Source organism: Plecotus auritus, assembly GCF_963455305.1.
Source record: "Plecotus auritus genome assembly, chromosome: 7".
In the NCBI taxonomy this organism is placed as follows: domain Eukaryota; kingdom Metazoa; phylum Chordata; class Mammalia; order Chiroptera; family Vespertilionidae; genus Plecotus; species Plecotus auritus.
In genome coordinates this window covers 123,847,870-123,857,426 of record NC_137774.1, presented here as the reverse complement: position 1 = coordinate 123,857,426, position 9,557 = coordinate 123,847,870, and positions in this window count along the sequence as shown.

The window sequence follows — 9,557 nt, the reverse complement described above, 5'->3', positions numbered from 1 at the left end:
TAAGAGCCCTTAGATACAGAGAGGGCCTGTTACAGGAAGGGAGCTATCACCAAGGATAACTAAAGTATAACAAGAACTGGGTGTGGTGGGGAAGACTGGGCAGGGCCTGGATATGAGAACCCACTCTGCCTCCCATTGTGTCTGCATGCACTAGCAAACATTTGTCTACCAAACATTTGCTTTTCCATCTCCATGTGAGTGGCCTTCCTCCCCTTTAAAGTCCCAAACCACCATCCCCTTCTTAGTTCAAGATGGTATATAAGCCTCAACTGCCCAATTTGTCTTTGGGACCCATGCACTTATGGGACCTCCATGCATATGTACAAAATTAAATTTGGTTATTTTCTCCTACTAATCTGTCTGATTTCAATTTAATTCTTAGACCAGCCAGAAGAACCTAGAATGACAAAAGAAAATTTCTTCCTCCCCTGCATCTCTCTTAATGCTCATTCAAACATCACCATTCCATCCACAGAAGATCTAACATGGGCAATATTCAAATTCTATCAGGTTTCATATTTATCCTACTCCAGTCGTATAGAAAACTCACAATCACGCATTTAGGGTTAAATTTTGTTGCTCAAAAGCTATATATGAAGTGGGACATTAGACTGTGTTTTAGTTAGAAGTTAGCTTATCATTTTAATGCAGGGGCCTCCATTTGTACTCTTGCGCCAGGCAGCCCTGCTATTAGGTGAGACTATGCAGACCACACAGACCTGCTCTGTTATAAGACATACTCTCACTTCCTTCATTCCTTTCAACTATGAGGCTACTTAAAAGGAGTTGACCCCTGCTTTTCTTCCCCCCATTTATATTGCTTTCTTTATGGTGCCCTCTAAATTTCAATGATCTGTTTATACCTCACTTCTCCTTCTAAACTGTCTGAAATAAAAAAGCACTTCTAATCTGTCTTTCAAATTCTAATGGCAGTAGTAGTAGTGCACTTAAGAAAATGTATGTTTAGTTTTCATAAGAAATTTGTCATTAAAAAAAAAGAGTTGGGGTCATATTTAGGTATTCATCTAGTACATTTTAAGGATGGATAAAAATAACATGGTTTTCTAACTTGCAAACTTCTAGCATACTCATAAAATTAATGTTTTTTCACTTACCAATAGCTGTTAACTACCCTGTAGAGAGTAATTAGTTAATGCATCAATCTTTCTTCCCTGCTGAGGCATTGGTATTAACCTTTTAGTAGTGACAAGTATATATAAAGACATTTAACAAAATGTATTATTTGGGTTTGAGATGTATTCCTCCAAAAGATGTTGAAGCCTAACCCCACAGTACCTATGTGTGTGACTTTATTTAGAGATAGGGTTTGGGGCAGAAGACCAAATTAAGATGAGGTCATTGGGTGGTCCTTAATCCAATATGACTGTGTCATTATAAAAAGGGAATTTTTTTTGTTAATCCTCATCCATGGATATTTTTCCCATTTATTTATTTATTTTTTTGGAGAGAGTGGAAGGGAGGGAGGGAGGAGGAGAGAGAGAGACGAGGAGAGAGAGAGACAGGGAGAGAAGGAGAGAAGGAGGGAAGGAGAGAGAGAGAGAGAGATCAATTGATTGGGGCTTGAGATCAAACCTGAAACCAAGGTATGTGCCCTTGACTGAGAATCGAACCCATGACCCTTTGGTCCGCAGGCTGATGCTCCACCCAAGAGCCAAACAGGCCAGGGCTAAAAAGGAAAAAATGAACACATACAAAGACACATACACAAGAAGAACTCTATGTAAATGTAAAGATAGATATCAGGAAGATGCACCTATAAGCTAAGAATGCCAAAGATTGCCAGAAATCTGCCAGAAGCTAGGCAATAGGCATGGAACCCATTCTCCCTCAGTACTCAAAAACAAAACAAAAACAAAACAAAAAACAACTTTGCTGACCCTCAGATCTCAGACTTCTGGCCTCCAGAACTGTGTGACAACAAATGTTTGCTCTTTGAACCACCTAGTTTGTGGTACTTTGTTATAGTCCTCAGCAAGTAATACACCTTATTCTGAAGAGGAATATTCTCAAAATGGCTTGTTCTTTGGGGAAGCTAGATCTGGTTAGAGTGACTTCAAGTGTGAATTACTTCTTTTGCAAGAATTCCTAGAATTAGCCATTGGGAACTTGCAAACCGAGAAGTCCAATTTGGGATGAAGGCCTGATCCAAAGCAGCAGCCTGGAGAGGAAGAGGCCAGGGGGGCTTTTATGAGTGGCTTTGGCATATGGTAGCATAGTGTGACATAGAGGTGAAAAAAGGGAGGAAAAAGATCCCAAACTTTCTAATTGTGCTCTTTTATTCTCTCCTCGCTGCCCACCATTTGCTTTTTACTAATGTGATACCTGCCAGAAGGTTCACATGGGCAAAGCACCTTCTGCTTCTAAATTAGCCCAAAAGTTAAAAAAAAAAAAAAAAAAAAGATTCCTGGTTTGCTTTCCTGTGAAGATTTAAGATAAAAATGTAAAGAGCAAGCACATTGATGATAGAAAGGTTAGACTCAGATTTTGTATTTTTTAAAAGGAATTTTTAAAACATATTGTGTGTGAAGAGATGTAGCAGGGTACTAATAGTGTAGGCCTTTTAAAAATCAATAATTGGTGTGAGTCATAAGAGCTGTGCTGACAGCCAGCTGTGAAACTGCCCTCATTCCCGCAGTGCAGACGGGGAAAGGAACCAGCCATGATTACCAACTCTGTGCATTGCTCGCAGTCAAAGCTTCATTAAAAAAATTAGTAAAATACCCTTTTTTACCTTAAAATATGTATTGAAAGAGGATCTATATAAAGAGTTCAGAATAGAACTGCTGCAGACAGCTCAAATAAAGAGTATTTCCCAGTTGGGCTGCCGGCCTACATTGCGGAACTTAGTCTTTACTCAAAAGCTCTTCTCCTCCCAATTAAAGAAAAAAGGTTGAGGTGCCCACAGGCCTTTGCAGCATGTTCGGTGTGACTTTTAACCCCTCACTCCACCTTCTGTACATGCCTCTTCTTTATAATACTACCTGACACAGGGGCAACATCTAGTCTCTACTACAAAGGCGGCCGTTAGTATCTCTTTCAACAACTTTGAAAAGTCAATCTTGAAATTCACTGTGGGTCTTTGCTTGTCTCCCACACATCTGCCTGTGAAAATGTAGTCATTTTTATTCAAATCAAAGGGAGACATATTTGTTATTAAGTTACTCAAAATTGTGCAGCAACAGATTCTATTTCTTACCAGTGTAATCCTGCAAGCCTGATCTTCTACGTGTATTATCTTAATGAGGAGATATATCTAACCGGTGAATAAAGAACCTTAGATTTTCAGCTTCGAATTTGAGCTACAGCTCACTTGCGCACGACTTTACAAAATCCCTTAAATCTCCCAGAGCCCATTTCTCATTTTCCTCTGTGCTCCCATGGAGCGAATTCAATGGTTTGTAAGGGAGCTCTGAGCTTGGACTGGCTCCGAAGGGCATGGGGCAAGGCAAGAAATGGGCCCTGCGCTCCCTGCTTATTGTCCGGGAAAGTAGGTGTGGTAACATCAGCCTCACAGGGGTCCCATCGCAATTAACTTTTGGAAAATGTTTTGAAATCCCAGAGTTAAAAAAGGCAATGGCAATGCCAATTATTTAAGCATCTTATTTCTAAAACACTATCCCGATTACTTAAAGTCACTTTTATTTTCTTCTGAAAACATGTGCTACAAAGGCAATTATACTACCTAGAAGCATAAACTGATGTGGTTGTTTTATAGTCTTTTTTAAATTGCCTCGGCAGGATATTTCTGTGACCTAGACCAGTGGTCGGCAAACTCATTAGTCCACAGAGCCAAATATCAACAGTAACAACGATTGAAATTTCTTTTGAGAGCCAAATTTTTTAAACTTAAACTTCTTCTAATGCCACTTCTTCAAAATAGACTCGCCCAGGTCGTGGTATTTTGTGGAAGAGCCACACTCAAGGGGCCCAAGAGCCGCATGTGGCTCGCGAGCCGCAGTTTGCCGACCGCTGACTTAGACCATCTAGCTAAATGGAGAATCTGAGTTTTGAAGAATTGCCCCATTGCTTAAACCACTTACACACCAGAGAGATGAATCTATGAGCAGGGTGCTTTGCTTTGTTGATTCAGATTGCAGTTTCTGCGATTTTCAGAAGGTGACGATGTTTTGCTTGGCTTAGTGTTTGAGATAGACTTGAGCAGGGAAGCCAAACACAAAACAAACAAACAACAACAGTAAAATGAAGAATGAAATAAATAAAAAGAACCTTATCATACATTTTGTGTAGGAAAAAGTAAAGTTTTACAGCCAAAGGCCATACAGAAGATCCTATAAAACATTCATGTTTTGAGCTTTTATAATTTTACCCTACACATTTTTTTTGCTGTATGAGTATTTCCGAGTCCAACATCCTGGGATGAAAAATAGAACCACATGTGTTTCTAAACAATGTGTAAAAACTGGCATTAGAAATCTTTGAGTGTATGAGGAAGATAGCAAGTTTAAAACAGGGGAACCAACTTGAGAACAGGTATGCTTAAAGAGGAATCAGTTGCTTGCATAATTCTAAAGCAACTTTTTTTTAACTTCAAAGGTTTGCCATTTACTTGGTACAACATGTAATTGAAGAGGTGACTGGAAATAAGTCTATTCATACTTTACTACTTACAAATGTTAAAACTAAACTATGTACTGCTCAAGCATCCTTGTAATTTATGGGGTGGTTGTTTCTTTTGTGTGTGTGTGTTTGTGGGTTTTTTTTTTTTTTTGCTTTATTTGCAGTTTATTTAATATTTGAAAATACATTTTGTATCAATTAGAAAATTAGCAATTTATCTGGAAGGAAAGCCCCATCTGAGTTACTGAGTTACAAAGTGAATTGTTCTGCAGCTGCAGAATCAAGTGCCTCAGCTGAGTTAATGCTTTTCATTTCTTTTGCATGTGTCAGCATTAATGGAGGCAAGCTTCTATGAAGCTTTGCATGTGAAGATGGTGCTGAGCAGACTAGATTCAATTCTGTTAAATACTTTTTGCTTTCTCTCCCTCTCTCTCTCTCTCTCTCTCTCTCTTTTGGAATAAGGCACAAAAGGAGACTTCAAATCAGGCTGAACTTCAAGCAAAAGTTAATGCTATTCTCTTCTGGGTTCAACCACCCACTTTGCTTAAGGTCACTAGTTGAGGCTAATGCAGCTCAGAGGGGCTGCAGTAAACTTGGCATCTCCTTGATTAGGCTCCCTGCTGATCTAATACACATACTAGCTCACTTGCCAAGTCAAATAACACATTTAGTGAATTGGAAATAAGATTTAAGTGGGCCAGCACAATGCGGCTTGCCCTCTCATCTTTTTACCGAATCCTTCTCTTTGTACGCAAGGCTGTGAAAACTGCTCTTGTTAGAGGACTTAATCTTCATTTTTTTCCTGTAGATTATTTGGAAACAGGTCAATTGAATGTTGAAGCTGCTAACTCCTCCCACTAAAGAAAGAACCCGCTTGTGGTATACTGATTGCATCATTTACATGAAAGGCTCTTATTATTAAAGTGAAAATACTCTAGTATAAGGGTCTGTTAGAATTAATAAAAAAAAAAAGTCCTGATATTAAATGCACTCCTTTTAACAATGTGTTTATTTCTTTGTCTTACAGATTCTTTTCTAGCAGGCTTTGAATTAACTGCTGGTGAGTAATAGATGGGGATGAACACATGGATATATATTCATCTCCCCTAGCTGTTGCACTGCAGTTAATTCTTAAATACAGTAGGTTATAATAGGGTGACATTTCTATAGTGCCTTTCATAAGAGCAATCTAACGCATGTCACATAATGTTTGACTTTGAACTATTTGGTTTCTTAGTGACACAAATCTCAGAGAAAATTTATGCCTTCGTGGTTTGTTTCTTTACAAAAATGAGTCATTGTATTTGTTATAGTTTGAAATTTATCAAAGATTCACCATAGATTATCAAGCTATCCATGCCATAATAATGTGTAACTGTCCTTATATCTGTGTTAGATGTGCAGGGTTATGATGTGTGTGGACTTTTTATGATCTACTTATCTCTTCTGGTCATACAGATTTATGTGTATCTCCTTTCTGACTAACTCTGAAATCAGAGCTTGCATTCTGAAGAAATAAACTATATCTACATAAAATCCAAGTACTATTCTCTGACATCTGAAAGTTAGGGAAAAAAATGATCATAATCCCCTACAAAATAGATATAAAACTTTAAAAATGTAAAGTGATATAATATGAGATTAAATTATCCCCAGTATGATTTGAGGGCTTATTGTAAATAGACCATTAGTTTCAAGGCACACTCTTTTATTATTTAAAATTTACATATTTGCAACAGTTGTTTTTGAGGAAAAAGATTTACTAGTATTTATTAATCCAAAGCAACTAGCTTTCCTATGAGATGTAAAACAGGTTATATGATTCATACTATTTAATCATTACAACTCACCACTCAGAATACCAGATTTCTCTATTGCATATCTCCACAGATTGAAAAACAATATTAGTAATAATAAAGAACTAATCAATTTAGTTCTGTACTAATTTGTACTTTCAATTTGTTGTTACATGGCATTTTGTCACTTTAGAGGACTATAGCAATGTGAGGTCATTGCTGTATTTGTCCATCTCCTCCACTATATTACCTTTTCTTTTGCTTGTTTTGAACACCAGTAATGTTAAAACCCTTCTTAAATAGAACAAACAGGAAAACCAAGAGAATTGTAAATTTTAAGACTATAATTAAACATAAAATGATTATGAAAAATAAAATAATTCTTAACAGTCTGGGTTTTGTTTTTTGTATTAATAAGAATTATATTGGTTTTTTTTAATACTGTAGCTACAGATAGATAATTGCAAGGTAAGAGTTGACTGCAGTAAAAGCATTTTTACCCCACTAAAGTTTGTCAGCAGAGAAAATAAGAGTGGCATATTGATGTTCCCTGGTTGGAATATGTAATTCTCCAAGCTTATGATTTTCCTTATGTTTTCTTATAACTAGTTACAGAAATTTTTGGACATTAAGGCATCAGTAACAGATGCAAATATGTAATTCATGGTTTTAAAACCATTAAACTGCCCTTTTTTGAACATCTAAAATTGTATCTTCTGTTAACATTCAGATGTTCAAAAGGCAGGTGACATTTTAATCTTGTGCACTAAGAATGGAGTGTTTAGGAGAGAGCTTTATGAGTGGAGATTGAAATACAAACCAGCAAGTATTATGCATTTGAATACAATTGGTAACTAGTATTTTAATTATTCCTTTCTCACTAACAAAAGCATGCCAAAATAACACCTGTTTAATATCTAGCATACAATAAAAACTCTTTTATTAGCTCTATTGGACATATATTTTTCTTTCAGTTTCTTTTTCTCAAGTTTTAAAAAATAATTATAATGTAATTAGGAATATATAATATCACAGTAAACTATTAGGATAAAATGTTTTTTTCTTGCAATTTTATTTACATCTGTTGCCATTTCAGAAAGCAACTAACTTGCCTTTCTTTTTTAATTTATAACTCTAATATTTAACCTAAATTTAACTTCCCACAGTATTTTTTTCTTTTACTATCCCCAAAGAATTACTCTCTTTGCTATAGCTTGGAAGAAATATTTCAGTTTTATATGTCTGCATAATTTTTTTCTCCACAGGGGCAAAGTATGAAGTCATATTTCATAATTGACATATATGGCATCGTGCACAGGGGAATGACATCAGGAGATTGTACGTGACCTAGATCTCCCTAGGAGGAGCATGGCCCAGTAAGGGGACATTTTTTCTTAAATGATTGTGAGTGACTAGTAGCAAAAGAGGCAGGACCTAGAATTACAATATCACAATTGCAAACTCACAGGAGCAACTGGGAATTGCCTACTACTATTCCCACCTTTAACCAGTTAGTATGTGCAAACATAATAGGAAATTGCTAAAGACGGTGCTCTGCAATCTGTACAGGTAACCAGTAAAAATGAAATCTCCCCACTACCGTTAATATAGTTACTAGTAATATCAAATAACATGTTATTAAAATAGGTACTGAACTGCGGGGTTAATAATTCTTTATTCTAGCTAGGATAATGTAATTCATCTAATTTACATAAAGTAAAAAGTGATAAGTGGTACAATTCTTATGCCTGGAATAACTCTTCTAAATTACAACTGGAAATTGCAAGCAGTATTGTTTACACTAAAACTACTTTCTTTCCAGCTTTATAACTATGAAAGTTACATAAAGATATTGCAAAATCACTTAAGTTAATCTTTATCTTTACCATTCAATTAGGAATGCAGTATATTCTATATTTGATTAATGTAAAATTTATTTTCTACCTTCAATTTCTTTATTGTATCATAAAATTGCCAAGTAAGCATTTTGGTATAAGGAAATGTCTTATTTTCAGTATGAATATCTGTTCATATTTGAAATATTATGAATAACAAATACACATATTATAGACTAGTAATGAAAAACAAGCAAAATAAGTGTAGCATTTTTTAAAAAAGGTTAAAATTTATTATAAACATTGGACAAAACCATATATTGTTCCGAACTTCAATCTTTCATTTTGTAAACATGTGTTGATCACGCAGTATAGATACTGTCCCTCTAGCTTTCCTCACATTAAGGTGTATATATAAATATGTCTAAAGTAAAAGCTGCCTAACTGCAGTGACTGTCCTGTTTACTTACTTAGTTTTTATCTAGACGTCATCTATATGCCATATTCATTTTTCATCAAACACTAGAACTGACTATAACTTGGTCATATCTAAAAAGGATATGGCCTAGATAGAAATAGAATTATAATTCTGTGAAAAGGGATGATCTTCTTTACTCACTAAGGGAAATACTTAATATCATAACACTTTACCATATTATAAATGCACCCCTTTCTTCTCTCCCCAACCATTCATGCATGGATAGTACACATTCTATCAACAGTATTATTTTCTTTCAATTTACAATCCTGTAAAACTGTTCCTACATTTCTTATTATCTGAGCTGATGGACTAATTAGAAACAGACAAGGTTATATCTAGGTGTGCTGATAAAAAAAATGTTCCTAATTGGCCCTGAGACTAAAGATAATTCAATTACAAATCTTTTCCATTTGATTCATTTTTTTCTTTCTCAGAAAGGATTATGTTGATAGGATTCAGGTAATGGAACTTGGTGGCTTAGGAGAAGCATTAAAACATCCTTCCAGCTCTCAACTAATGTGATTAAATTTTATGAAGTTTGTTTTTCTTCTTAAAATCTTACTGAGGTCAAGTGCTCATGTGATTTCCTTAGAGCAGGGTTGAGAAGCTGATGAGTTGAACAGGCATTACTAATCTCTTAAAATGTACTCATTAAAGTCCTAAAAAGATTTGAAATACTCATTTTCCCATACCACAACACCTTAGTTAGTAAGTGAAAATATACAATTATTTTCAATTAAGTCTTCATTACAGACCTTTTTGACTGAAATGTTTCTACATAAAACTTTGAGAGTACGTGTGTACAGTGATTAATGGACAGAGAGTGATATATCTAAAAAACAACTT